The 13,780-nt window shown below is 46.5% G+C and overlaps 1 long non-coding RNA gene, 1 other non-coding gene and 1 pseudogene across 2 annotated transcripts; 1 reads left to right on the forward strand and 2 right to left on the reverse strand.

The window, feature by feature from the left end:
- Nucleotides 1-311: 311 nt before the first annotated feature.
- On the reverse strand, nt 312-6,747 carry LOC115833706. Its single transcript, XR_004029045.1, has 3 exons — nt 6,659-6,747; nt 3,835-3,911; nt 312-546 (listed from the first exon to the last, which is right to left on the reverse strand). It is a non-coding gene; the product is annotated as an uncharacterized LOC115833706 (long non-coding RNA).
- On the reverse strand, nt 3,888-4,074 carry LOC115833707. Its single transcript, XR_004029047.1, has one exon. It is a non-coding gene; the product is annotated as a U2 spliceosomal RNA (small nuclear RNA).
- A 5,388-nt stretch (nt 6,748-12,135) lies between the features above and the next one.
- Nucleotides 12,136-13,068, forward strand: LOC105740498 (annotated as a pseudogene).
- Nucleotides 13,069-13,780: the final 712 nt, after the last annotated feature.

Consider the following 13,780-nt stretch of genomic DNA (forward strand, 5'->3'; position numbering starts at 1 on the left):
TATAGTAGAGACAGGGTTTCACCATGTTGGCCAGGCTGGTCTTGAACTCCTGGCCTCAAGTGATCTGCCTGCCTCAGCCTCCCAAAGTGCTGGGATTACAGGCGTGAGCCACCGTGCCTGTCTGCAAAGTCATTATTTTTTGAACCAACCTCCTTGTAACTTCAAATACTTTACTCTTAACCACTGTATTAAAGCAGTAGTATTTAAATATCCAATATTCCATCTGCTTCTCCACATTTTCCAGCTCCCTTGCAGTTAGACAGGGCCACGGGCCTAGTTCTGGCCAATGAATCATGAGACATGACATGTCACTTATTTGGCTGAGGCAATAAAGAGCTCTGGGTGATTCTCCAATCTCTTTTTCTCACGTGATGATGGAGAGTGCTGCATATTCTAGATGCAGCTGTCACAAAATGTGGGAAATTCAGTCGTCAATGACCCCGCTTGACAATGTGGACAAGAACTCCTGCCAGCTCCGGGAGGAGTAGGTAGCATGAATGAAAAACAAGCTTCTGTTCTGTTTGGTCACACAGTTCACTGATGAGCCTGGGGAAGAAATGGAAGTGTATTCATACATTGCTGATGGGAGTATAAGTTGGTCCAACATCTTTGGGGATCAACCTAAAAGTTACCTAACAAAATTCTAAATGCCTAAGCCATTTGATCTGGAAATTCTATTTCTAGGTATTTATCCTATGGAAAAACCCTCTACTTGTGCACAAAGATAAATAAATAGAAACATACACATACATACACACACAAATCATAGGCACTCTGTTAAATATAACATGCAGTAGCAAAATGGTTCAACCTACTTAGATGTTCTTTAAAAGGGGAATGATTTTTAAAAAGATATGGCATATCTATGTAATGTCTAATATCCAGTATTTTTAAAGAATAGATTTATTCATCTAGATATGAATCAGTCAAGATCCGTAATTAAGTGAACAAAGCAAGATGCTATGGTGTATAGGTACACTTTTAATTTTACTATTTTATTGAGGTATAATTGATGTGCAATGCACTACACAATTTAAAATAGATAACGATGGATTCGAGAAGGGCGCACACTGTGACACCATCCCATCCCCACTATCACGTGTCCATCACCTGCAAAAGTTTCTTCGTGCATCTTGGGCATCTCTCCCTTCCACAACTGCTCACATCCTCCAGTGCCGCTACCTGTCGCCAGGCAACCAGCGATTTTCTGTCTGCCACTATCAATTAATTTGCATTTTCAAGAATTTTATATAAATGGAACCAATAGTTCATTTTCATAGCTAAGTAGTAGTCTATTGTATAGCTGTAACACATTCTGATAGCTATCTGGGTTGTTTCCACTTTTTAAAATATATCTATATTTAGAGGGTACAAGTGTAGGCTTCTTATGTGCACACATTGCATAGTGGTGACGTCTGGGCTGTAGTGCTTCCATCACCTGAATAATGAACATTTTACCCAAAAGGTGGTTTTCCAGCCCTCACCGGCCTCCCACTCTCTCATCTTTTGGAGTCTCCAGAGTCTGTCATTCCGTCTGTATGACCATATCTACCCACTGTTTAGCTCCCACTTACAAGTGAGAACATGCAGTATTGGACTCCCTCCTTCCCACCCTCCCGCCCTTCCTCTCTTCCTTCTCCTCCTCTTCTACTTTCTTCTTTCTTTTTCCTCTTCTCTCCTTCTTTCTTCTTTTCTTTGACTGAGTCTCACTCTGTCACCCAGGGTGGAGTGCAGTGGTGCAATCTCGGCTCACTGCAACCTCCGCCTCCCGGATTTAAGCGATCCTCTCGCCTCAGCTTCCTGAGTAGCTGAGATTACAGGTGCACACCACCACACCGGATCACTTTTTTTATTTTTCATAGGGACGGGGTTTTGCCATGTTGGCCAGGCTGGTCTTGAACTCTGACCTTAAGTGATCTGCCCACCTCATGACTTTGTTTCTAAATTAGTTCATTGTTCCCACTTTTGAGCTATTGCAAATAAAGCTTCCATGAACCTCTGAGCACAAGCGTTTGTGTGGATGCAAGCTTTCGTTTCTCACGGATAGCCCTAGACATAGCATGGCTAGTCACATATTGGGTATTTATTTTTTAAGGAAACTACCAAATTGTATTCTAAAGTAGTAGCAACAGTTTATATTCCCATCAGCAGCATGTAAAATTCCAGTGGCTCAACATCCTCACTAATACTTAGTACAGTCTGTCTCTTCAATTCTGGCCCTTTTAATGAGCACGTAGCGGCATCTCGCTGTGGCTTCACTTGCATCTCCCTGACCACTAACAACGTTGAACATCTTCCATGCACTTAGTGCTCATTTGTGCATCTTTTATTAAGTCTTTATTCAAATATTTTGCCCTTTTTAAAAATTTTGCTTGTCTTGAGCTATAAGAGATCTTTATTCTGGATATACATTATTAGATATATGATTTGAAAATATTTTCTTCCCATCTGTGGTTTGCCTTTTCATTTTTTAAACAGTATCTTTTGAAAAGCAAGTTTTTCATTTTGATGAAGTCTAACCTTTTTTTTTTTTTTTTTTTGAGACGGAGTCTCGCTCTGCCGCCCAGGCTGGAGTGCAGTGGTGTGATCTCGGCTCACTGCAACCTCCACCTCCCGGGTTCATGCCATCCTCCTGCCTCAGCCTCCCCAGTAGCTGGGACTATAGGTGTCCGCCACCACGCCCAGCTAATTTTTTGTATTTTTAGTAGAGACGGGGTTTCACCACGTTAGCCAGGATGGTCTCGATCTCCTGACCTCGTGATCTGCCCGCCTCAGCCTCCCAAAGTGCTGGGATTACAGGCGTGAGCCACCGCGTCCGGCCGAAGTCTAACCTTTTCTTTCTTTTGTATTCTACCTAAGAAAGTTTTGCCTACCCTAAAGATTTTCTCCTATGTGTTTTTAATGAAAATTTCATAATTTTAGATTTTACAGGGAGGTCCATGACTTTTTGAGTTAGTTTTTGTGGATGGTATGTGGTAAGGGTCAATGTTTACTTTTTTGCCCCTATAGATATCCAGTTGATCCAGGACCATTTGTTACAAAACCTTGCCTTTCCCCATTGAATTGCCATGGCACATTTGTCAAAAATCAATTGGCCAAGGCCGGGCGCGGTGGCTCACGCTTGTAATCCCAGCACTTTGGGAGGCCGAGGCGGGGGATCACGAGGTCAGGAGATCGAGACCACGGTGAAACCCTCTCTACTAAAAATACAAAGAAATTAGCCGGGCGTGGTGGGGGCGCCTGTAGTCCCAGCTACTCGGAGAGGCTGAGGCAGGAGAATGGCGTGAACCCGGGAGGCGAGCTTGCAGTGAGCCGAGATTGCGCCACTGCACTCCAGCCTGGGCGACAGAGCGAGACTCCGTCTCAAAAAAAAAAAAAAAAAGAAAAATCAATTGGCCATATATGAATGGGTTTATACCTGGACTCTGTTATGTCAATCTATGTATCTATTTTTTATTTTTATTTTTATTTTTGAGATGGAGTCTTGCTCTTTTGCCCAGGCTTGAGTGCAGTGGCGTAACCTCGGTTCACTGCAACCTCCGCCTCCCAGGGTCAAGTGATTCTCCTGTCTCAGCCTTCCAAGTAGCTGGGACTACAGGTGCAAGCCACCACGCCCAGCTTATTTTTGTATTTTGTTCTGTATTTTTGTTTTACCATTTGGCCAGGCTGGTCTTGAACTCCTGACCTCAGGTGATCCACCCGCCTTGGCCTCTGGAAGTGCTGGGATTACAGGTGTGAGCCACCGCACCCGGCCTATATATCTGTTTTTTTGCCTGTACCAAACTGTCTTGGTTCCTGAGAGTTTATAAGCTTTGAAATCAGGTAGGGTAATACCTCTAGCTTTGTTCTTCTTTCCTTCCTTCTCCTTCTTCTGCTCCTACTTCTCCATCTCCTTCTCCAGGCACCAGATACTGCAACCCCAGATTAATGAGTGGAATGGACAGAACAAGCTCCTATTCTATTTTCTTGCTCTAGACACCCGTTTAATATATTGTCCTCAGATAGAGGACATATCAAATACTAAACCAATAATATAGACTACACTTAATCTTTGCCAAAAGGCTGAGAAAGAATTGTTCTTCTCTAAAAAAACAAACAAACAAAACTGCTTCTGGCTGGGCACGGTGGCTCACACCTGTAATCTCAGCACTTTGGGAGGTTCAGGCAGGCAGAGCACATGAGGTCAGGAGTTCAAGGCCAGCCTGGCCAATGTGGCAAAACCCTGTCTCTACTAAACATACAAAAATTACCTGAGTGTGGTGTCAGACACCTGTAATTCCAGCTACTCGGGAGGCTGAGGCAGGAGAATCATTTGAACCTGGGAGGCGGAGGTTCCCGTGAGCTGAGATTATGTCACTGCACTCCAGCCTGGGCAACAGAGAAAGACTCCATCTCAAAAATAAACAAACAATACAAAATAAAATAAAAAATTGCAACCAAGCGCAGTGGCTCATGCCTGTAATCCCAGCACTTTGGGAGGCTGAGGTGGGTGGGTCACCTGATGTCAGGAGTTCAAGACCAGCCTGGCCAACATGGCAAAACTGTTTCTACTAAAAATACAAAAATTAGCCAGGCATGCTGGCAGGCAAATGTTATCCCAGCTACTGGCGAGGCTGAGGTCGGAGAATCCCTTGAACCCAGGAGGCAGAGGTTGCAGTGAGCCGGGATCACGCCACTGCACTCCAGCCTGGGCGACAGAGCAAGACTCCGTCTCAAAAAAAAAAAAAAAAAAAACGCTTGTCTAGGTCCTACATATTTCCATATAACTTTTAGTATCATGTTGTCAATTTATGTAAAAAAGCCTTAAATTTTGTATGGGGTTGTGTTAACTCTACAGATCAATTTGGGAAAATTTGACATCTTAACAACTGCTATCGATTGAATGTCTTTGCCCGCCTCCCAAATGTACATGTTGAAACCTGATACCCAATGTGGTGGTATTTGGACGAGGGGACTTTGGGAGATGATAAGGTAATGAGGATCGAGCCCACATAAATGGGATTCGTGTCCTTACAGCAGAAACCCAAGAGAGCTCCCTCACTCCCTCCGCCATGTGAGGACACAATAAGAAGACAGCTGTCTATCAACCGGGAAGCCAGTGCTCACCAGATACCAAATCTTCTGCTGCCTCCATCTTATACTCACCGGCATCCAGAACATGAGAAATAAATGTTTGCTGTTTACGCCACCTAATCATATTGCTGTAGCAGCCCAAACAGATTAAGACAATCATACTGAATCTTCCAATTCACAAATGAGATATATTTTTGCCAATTCAGAAATTTGGTATATTAATTGAAATCTTTAATTTCTCTCACCAACATTTTGTAGTTTTCAGCATTAAAAATTTTAACATCTTTTGTTAAATTTTTTCCTAAGCATTCCATGTTCTTTAGCACTATTGTAAATTAATTTTTAATAATTATTTGATGCCATTACATAATACAAATGATTTTATTTATTTTTTTGTAGAGACAGGGCTTTGCCACATTGTTCAGGCTGGTCTTGAACTTGTGAGCTCAGGCATTCTTCCCGCCTCTGTCTCCCAAAGTTCTGGGATTACAGGCATGAGCCACGGCTCCCAACCAAGAATACAAATCATCTTAATATAGCAATCTTGTATCCCGTGACCTTGACAAATTCATTTATTTATTCGTTCTAGAAGTTTTTGTAAATTTCTTGGGATATCATACAGAAGCAACCATAAACTTTGTAAAGAAAGATAATTGTACTCATTTCTTTTTTAAAAAAATTTACTTTAAGTTCTGGGACACATGTGCAGAACATGCAGGTTTGTTACATAGGTATACACGTGCCATGGTGGTTTGCTGCACCCATCAACCCATCAACCCATGCCCTGCATGCATTAGGTATTTGTCTTAATGCTCTCCCTCCCCTTGCCCCCCAACCCCCCCCACAGGCCCCAGTGTGTGATGTTCCCCTCCCTGTGTCCGTGTGTTGTCATCGTTCAACTCCCAGTTAGGAGTGAGAACATGCGGTGTTTGGTGTTCTGTTCCTGTGTTAGTTTGCTGAGAATGATGGGTTCCAGCTTCACCCTTGTCCCTGCAAAGGACATGAACTCATTCTTTTTCATGGCTACATTTTATTTATTTATTTATTTATTTATTTATTTATTTATTTATTGAGACAGAGTCTCCCTTTGTCACCCAGGCTGGAGTGCAGTGGCACAATCTTGGCTCACTGCAGCCTCCATGTAGAATCAAGTGATTCTCCTGCCTCAGCCTCCCGCGTAGCTGGGATTACAGGTGCCTACCACCAAGCCTGGCTAATTTTTGTAATTTTAGTAGAGATGGAGTTTCACCGTATTGACCAGGCTAGTCTCAAACTTCTGACCTCAATGATCCTCCTGCCTTGGCCTCCCAAAGTGCTGGGGTTACAGGCGTGAGCCACCGCGCCTGGCCCAATTATAACTATTTCTGATCATTATACCTTTTCTTTCTTTTTCTAATCTTATCGCATTGGCTAGGGCCTTCCCAACAATGTTGAAAAGGTGGTGAGGGGAAAGTGGAGCAAGATGCTCAAGTAGGGCCCTCCAGCAATCACCCCCCACCTCACCTCTGCCCACCCACACCACCCCCCACCGCACCCCCCCCCACCCAGGACCACTAAACCAAAAGCTCTCAAGATGAGAAAGCACCTGCATAAGAACCGAAAATCAGATGAACAATTGCTGTATCTGGTTTTCATATCATCTCAAGAAAAGAGGCACTGAAGAGGACAGGAAAGATGATCTTGAAATGCTAACATCACCCATCTCCTATCCCACGGCAGCAGTCCCACGGCACGGAGAGAGAATCTGTGTGCTGGGGGAGGTAGAGCACAGCGATGATAGGACTTTGCACGGCACGGAGAGAGAATCCGTGTGCTGGGGGAGGTAGAGCACAGCGATGATAGGACCTTGCATTGGCACTCGGTGCTGCCCAGTTACAGTGAAAAACAACACAGGGCAGCACTCACAGACACAGCATTTACACCAGCCCTAGCAAAGGCAAATCCTCAATCTCAGTGGTGTGAACCTGAATTCTAGCAGGCCACACACTGCTGGCTAAAGGGCTCTGGGGTCCTAAATAAACCTGAAAGGCAGCCTAGGCCACAGGGACTGCAATTCCTGGAAATGCCCTGGAGCCAGTGGACTTGGGGTGCACATGACCTAGTGAGACACCAGTGGTGGCAGCCCAGGGAGTGCTTGTGTCAACCCTCACCCACCCCCAGGCTGTGCCGCTCACAGCACTGGGAGAGACTCCCTCCTTCTACTGGATGAGAGGAGGGAGGAGGATAACGAGGACTTTGTCTTGCCACTTTGGTACCAGCTCAGCCACAGTGAAATAACTCACCCAGCAGAGTCCTGAAGCTCCCCTGTTCTAGGCCCCAGCCCCTGGACAGCATTTCTAGACACATACTGGGCCAGAAGGAAACCTGCCGCCTGGAAGGAAAGGGTCCGTCCCAGCAGCCTTCTTCACCTCCCGACTCAATAGCCCTTGGGCCTTAAATAAATATCAGCAGTACCCAGGCAGGCAGCACTCGCCACTGGCCTTGGGGGAGACTCAAAGCCTCACTGGCTTTAGGTGTGACCCAGCACATCTCCAGCTGTGGTGGCCACAGAGAGAGGCTCCTTCTCCTTGAGAAAAAGGGAGAGGAGAGTAAAGAGGAGTTTGTCTCACACTGGGGGTACCAGCTCAGCCATAGTAAATAAAGCAGCAAGCAGATTCCTGAAGTCCCAGATTCCCGGCCTTAGTTCCTGGATGGCATTTCTGCACCTGCTCTGGGCTGGAAGGGAATCTGCCGCCCTGAAAAGAAAGACACAAGCCTGGCTGCACTTGCCACCTGCTGACTGAAGAGCCCCTAGGGCTTGAAGAAACATCAGCGGTCGCCAAGCAGTTCTTGCCACAGGCCTGGGGTGGTAGCGGCCACGGGGAGAGACTCCTGCTTGGGGAAAGAAGAGGGAAGAGTGAAAATGACGCTGTCTTTAACTCGGGTGTCAGCACACCCACAGTAAAATCAAGCACCAAGTAGATTCCAAAAATTCCCAATTCTAGGCCCTAGCTCCCGGAAAGCATTTCGAGATTCACCCTGATTTCTAGACCCACCCTGGGCCAGAAGGGAACCTGCCACCCTGAAAGGAGAAAGACAAGCCTGGCTGCATTCACCTCCTGCTCAGCAAAGAGCACTTGGGCCTTACTAACATCAGTGGGAGTGAAGCCATAGTTGCCACAGGCTGTGGGAGAGACCCAGTGCTGGGCTGGCTTCAGGTCTGACCCAGCATGGTCCTGCGGAGAGAGACCATTTCTCTTACTGTCTCCTGTCTCAGAAGAGAAGGAGGAAGTAAAGCTGAAAAACAACAGGAAGGAAGTCAGTAGCAAGACCAGCTGGCACACTGATGACCAGGCCTGAGGTTAAAGATTAACCCCCCACTCTAACCACATGTGCCCTCTATTGGTCTCAATCTATCACCACCCTTTCACGTGCACCCCTTAGAGTTGTAAGCCCTTAAAAGGGCCAGGAACTCTTTCTTCAAGGAGCTTCATTCTTGAGATGCAAGTCTGCCGACGCTCCCGGCCGAATAAAGCCTCTTCCTTCTTTAACCTGGTGTCTGAGAGGTTTTGTCTGCAGCTCATCCTGCTACAGTCCCAGTGCTGGTGGCCACAGGAGTGCTTGTGTCACCCTTCCCCTAACTCCAGACAGCTCAGCATGGAGAGAAAGACTCCATTTGTTTGGGGGAAGGTGAAGGAAAAGAACAAGAGGCTCTGCCTGGTAATCCAGGGAATTCTCCTAGATCTTACTTAAGACCACCAAGGTGGTCCCTCTATGAGTCTGCAAGAGTCACAGTGTTACTGGGCTTGAGGTGCCTCTAATGCAGATATGACTGCAGTGACCAAAGACTTAGATCACAACCCTCAGTTCTCTTTGAATACGGGGAAAGCCTTCTCAAGAAGGATGGGAGGCCAGGAGCGGTGGCTCACGCCTGTAATCCCAGCACTTTGGGAGGCTGAGGTGGGTGGATCACCTGAGGTCGGGAGTTCGAGACCAGCCTGACCAACATGGAGAAACCCCATCTCTAATAAAAATAAAAAATTAGCAGGGTGTGGTGGTACATGCCTGTAATCCCAGCTACTCAGGAGGCTGAGGCAGGAGAATCACTTGAACCCGGGAGGTGGAGGTTGCAGTGAGCTGAGATTGCACCACTGCACTCCAGCCTGGGCAACAAGAGTGGAACTCTGTCAAAAAAGAAGAAGAAAGAAGAAGGAGGAGAAGGAGGAGGAGGAGGAGGAGGAAAGACGAAGAAGGAGAAGGAGAAGAAGGAGGGAGAAGGAGAAGGAGGAGAAGAAGGAGAAGGAGGAGAAGAAGAAAAAGAAGAAGAAGAGGAAGAAGAAGAAGAAGAAGAAGAAGCTCAGACGTGGTGGCTCATGCCTATAATTCCAGCACTTTGGGAAGCCGAGGAGGGAGGATCACTTGAATCCATGAGATCAAGACCAGCCTGAGCAACATACTGAGACCCTGTGTCTACAAAAAATACAAAAATCAGCTGGACATGGTGGCATGTGCCTGTAGTCCCAGCTACTTGAGAGGGTGAGGTGAGAGGATCGCTTGAGCCCAGGAGACTGAGGCTGCAGTGAGCCATGATCACGCCATTGCACTCCAGCCTGAGTGGCAGAGTGGGACTCTGTCTCAGAAAAAAGAAACAAAGAAAGAAAGATGGGTACACACTAGCACAGACTGTGGAGATTACAATAAATAACTAATTCTTTAATGCCCAGGCATTGACCAACATCCACAAGCATCAAGAGCATCCAGGAAAACATGACCTCACAAGATGAACTAAAGAAGGCAGGAGTGACCAATCTCAGAGTGATGGACATGTGAACTTTCAGAGAAAACATTCAAAATGGCTGTTTGGAGGAAGTTCAGTGAAACTCAAGACAACACAGAGAAGGAATTCAGAATCCTATCAAATATATTTCATGAAGAGATTGAAATAATTTTTTAAAATCAAGCAGAAATTCTTGACCTGAAAAATGTAATTGACATACTGAAGAATGCATGAGATCTCTTACCAGCAGAACTGATCAAGCAGAAGAAAGAATTAGTGAGGTTGAAGACAGGCTATTTGAAAATACACAGTCAGAGAAGACAAAAGAAAAAAGAATAAAAAACTATAAAGCAAGAAATAAAATAAAAACAATGAAGCACACCTACAAGATCTAGAAAATAGCCTCAAAAGAACAAACCTAAGCATTAGAGGAGGTAGAGAGAGAGATCAGCATAGAAAATCTGTTCAAAGAGATAGTAACAGCTTCCCAAACCTAGATAACAATATCAATATTCAAATGCAAGAAGATTATAGAACACCAAGTAAATTTAACCCAAAGGAGACGACCTCAAAGGCATTTAATAATCAAACTCCCAAAAGTCAAGGATGAAGAAAAAATTCTGAAGGCAGAAGGAGAAAAGAAACAAATAACATAGAAGGAGCTCCCATATATCTTGGAGCAGACTTTTCACTGAAAACCTTATAAGCCAGGAGAGAGGGGCATGGCATATTTAAAGAACTGAAGGAAAAAAAACTCATCCTAGAATAGTATATCCAGTGAAAATATTCTGAGGCCAGGAGTTTCAGACCAGCCTGGCCAACATGGTGGAAACCCATCTCTAGTAAAAATACAAAAATTAGCCGGGTGTTGTGGCATGCACCTGTAATCCCAGCTACTCAGGAGGCTGAGGCAGGAGAATCATTTGAACCCAGAAGGTGGAGGTTGCAGTGAGCTGAGATCGCGCCACCGCACTCCAGCCTGGGTGACAGAGTGAGACTCTGTCTCAAAGGAAAAGTGCAAAAATTCAAGCAACAGAAACTGGGCAAAAGAGCTGAACCGGCCCTCCACAGAAGAGGAAATGTGGAGGAATGGCTAATGAAAACAGGAAGAGGGGCTCAGCCTAACAGGGGGAGATATCACGTGACACCCACCAGATGGGCAAAAATCCCACCACCCAATCCATGCCGGTGTTGGGGAGAATGAAGAGAAGTAGGAACACCAGGCACTGCTAAGAACGGTTGTGAAGTATATTTCTGTTATGCTTGTATACGAAAGTGTGTGTGTTGTGGGTTATGAGGAAAATTACATTTCTTACCTGGGATGAAATTTTAAAACTTGAAAGCTACTGACCAGAAGAAACTTGCACTTGTGTACAAAAGAAACGCCCAAGAACGTTCCCAACAAAACACAGTCCTAAGGGCCCCAACCTGGCCAAACACTCATCCACAGGAAGATGAAGACATTTCCCATGTTCCCCTCAGACGATGGGAGATCACGCAGCAATGAAATGAACCATGTCAGTGTGGGTAGGTCTCAGGGAGAGAATGGAGGAAAAAACAGATGCAGAGCAGATGCTCAGAGCCACGCAGTGTAGGGGCAGCCACGCAGAAGAATTTCCTCACATCAAAGTTCAAAACTACAGCCGAGGCAACAGAGCAACACCCTGCCTCAAAAAGAAAACAAAGTTTAAAAACTAAATGGCACATTTTTTAGGGATGTACACACATGGTGAAAGAAACATACTATGAAGGAAAGTGTGGGAATAATAAAGACTAAAGCAGGAAGTGATTCCCTCCGTAGGACAAGGGAAGGGACCGGGACTCAGGCAGGGCCTCCAGGAAGCATCCAAAGTGATGTCTCTTGAGATTCCACTCCCTAAACTTGGTGGTGGTCCTCTGTGTCCAATGTGTCAATATTCTGTATACCTTACCCATACTGTACAAATGCTTTATTTCTACTCAATATTTAGAAGACAGTTATAAACAAGATGCACTAAATAGCAAGGTGGCAGATGAACATCAGGAAGGAACATCCAGGAGGTTCCATCCACGGACCCTCACCATGGATACGCTTGTGATCAAGGGCCTGGTCTCCCCTCAAGACACGGTCACAGATCTGTGACAGAGGCCACACCATCATAGAAGGGGAGGCCACGCCATCATAGAAGTGATCACAGAGGCCATCACAGAGGCCACACCATCACAGAAGTGGAGCAGGCCAGCCGGGACAGGGTCCTTCTGTGGCACCTGCTGCATCACCAGGCTGTGTGAACGGACTCAATTGCCAGAACTCACAGAACAGCAGTATGAGCACCAAAACCTCACAGGAAAAATGGTAAGTTCTAAGTTTCTCCATTAACACTAACTCTCAGATTAATCTCTGTCATCCATCACTTCTCCAAGAAATAACTTTTTAGGTTGACGTGCCAGGCGCCATGTTGGAGGGTTGGTGGTAGCGGCTTGGGGAGCTGCTCGCTCTGTCGGTCTCACTCTCTCACACGCTTCCCCTGGCTCCCTTCGTTCCCCCCCACCCCACTTGCCCTGCATGCTGGAGTGTGTGCGAGGGAGTGGGAGGACGTCGGGGGTGGGGGGAGGCGTTCCGGTCCCCAAGAGACCTGCGGAGGGAGGCAGAGGCTGTGAGGGACTCCGGGAAGCCATGGACGCCGAGAGGCTCCAGGAGGCACTGGAAGATTTTGAGAAGAAGGGGAAAAAGAAAGCTTGTCCTGTCCTGGATCAGTTTCTTTGTCATGTAGCCAAGACTGGAGAAACAGATTCAGTGGTCCCAATTTAAAGACTATTTTATTTTCAAACAGGAGAAAGTGATGGATGATTTCAGAACTTCAGCTCCTGAGGCAAGAGGTCCTCCCAACCCTAATGTCGAATATATTCCCTTTGATGAAATGAAGGAAAGAATACTGAAAATTGTCACTGGATTTAAGGTATCCCTTTTACTATTCAGTGACTAGGTGAATTGTTAACAGATCCAAGGAGAAACTATACAGGAACAGACAAACTTCTCAGAGGAGTCGAAAAGAATGTGATGGTTGTTAGCTGTGTTTATCCTTCTTCAGAGAAAAACAATTCCAATAGTTTAAATCGAATGAATCGTGTTACGTTTCCTGGAAATGCACCAAGCTATACTGAGAGGTCTAATATAAATGGGGCCTGGGACACCCAGGCCACTTAATCAACGAAAGGTTTGTCAGCCCCCAGCAGCTGGAGACCTAGCGGGGAGCTGATGTTCCAGTTTGAGGGCCATGCAGCTGGATACCCGGTGGGAAGCTGAAGTTCCAGTTTCAGGGCCGTGAAGCTGCAGACCCGGTGGGGAGCTCATGTTCAATTCTGAGGGCGTTGCAACTGGAGACTTGAGGGTAGACAATATTGCAGTTTGAGGGCCGTGCAGCTGGAGACCCGGGTGGGAAGAGATGCTCCGGTTTGGGAGCGATGCAGCTGGAGGCACTGCAGGGAGCAAATGTTCCAGTAAGATGTTCCTCTCTGGGTCTCCAGGTGCACGGCCATCAAACTGGAACATCAACTCCCCGGCCCTCAAACTGCAACTGGAATATCAGCTCAACATCAGCTTCTCCAGGTCTACGGCTGCAAGACCCTCAAACAGGAACATCAGCTCCTCCCCAGGTCTGCGGCTGCACGATCCCCAAACTGAAACATCAGCTCCTCCCGGGGTCTGAGGCTGCAAGACCCTATAACGGGAACATCAGCTCCTCCCTGTGTCTGCGGCTCCGAGACCCTCAAATCCGAATATCAGCTCCTCCCCGAGTCTGCGGCTGCCAGACCCCAAAACCGGAACATCAGCTCCTCCCCGGGTCTGCGGCTCACGACCCTCAAACCGGAATATGAGCTCCTCCCTGGGTCTCTGCCTGCAGGACCCTCGAACCGGAACATCATCCCCTCCCCGGGTCAGCGGCTGCACGACCCTCAAACCGGAACATC

The sequence above is a fragment of the Nomascus leucogenys genome, unplaced genomic scaffold (genome assembly GCF_006542625.1).
Source record: "Nomascus leucogenys isolate Asia unplaced genomic scaffold, Asia_NLE_v1 Super-Scaffold_3019, whole genome shotgun sequence".
In the NCBI taxonomy this organism is placed as follows: Eukaryota; Metazoa; Chordata; class Mammalia; order Primates; family Hylobatidae; genus Nomascus; species Nomascus leucogenys.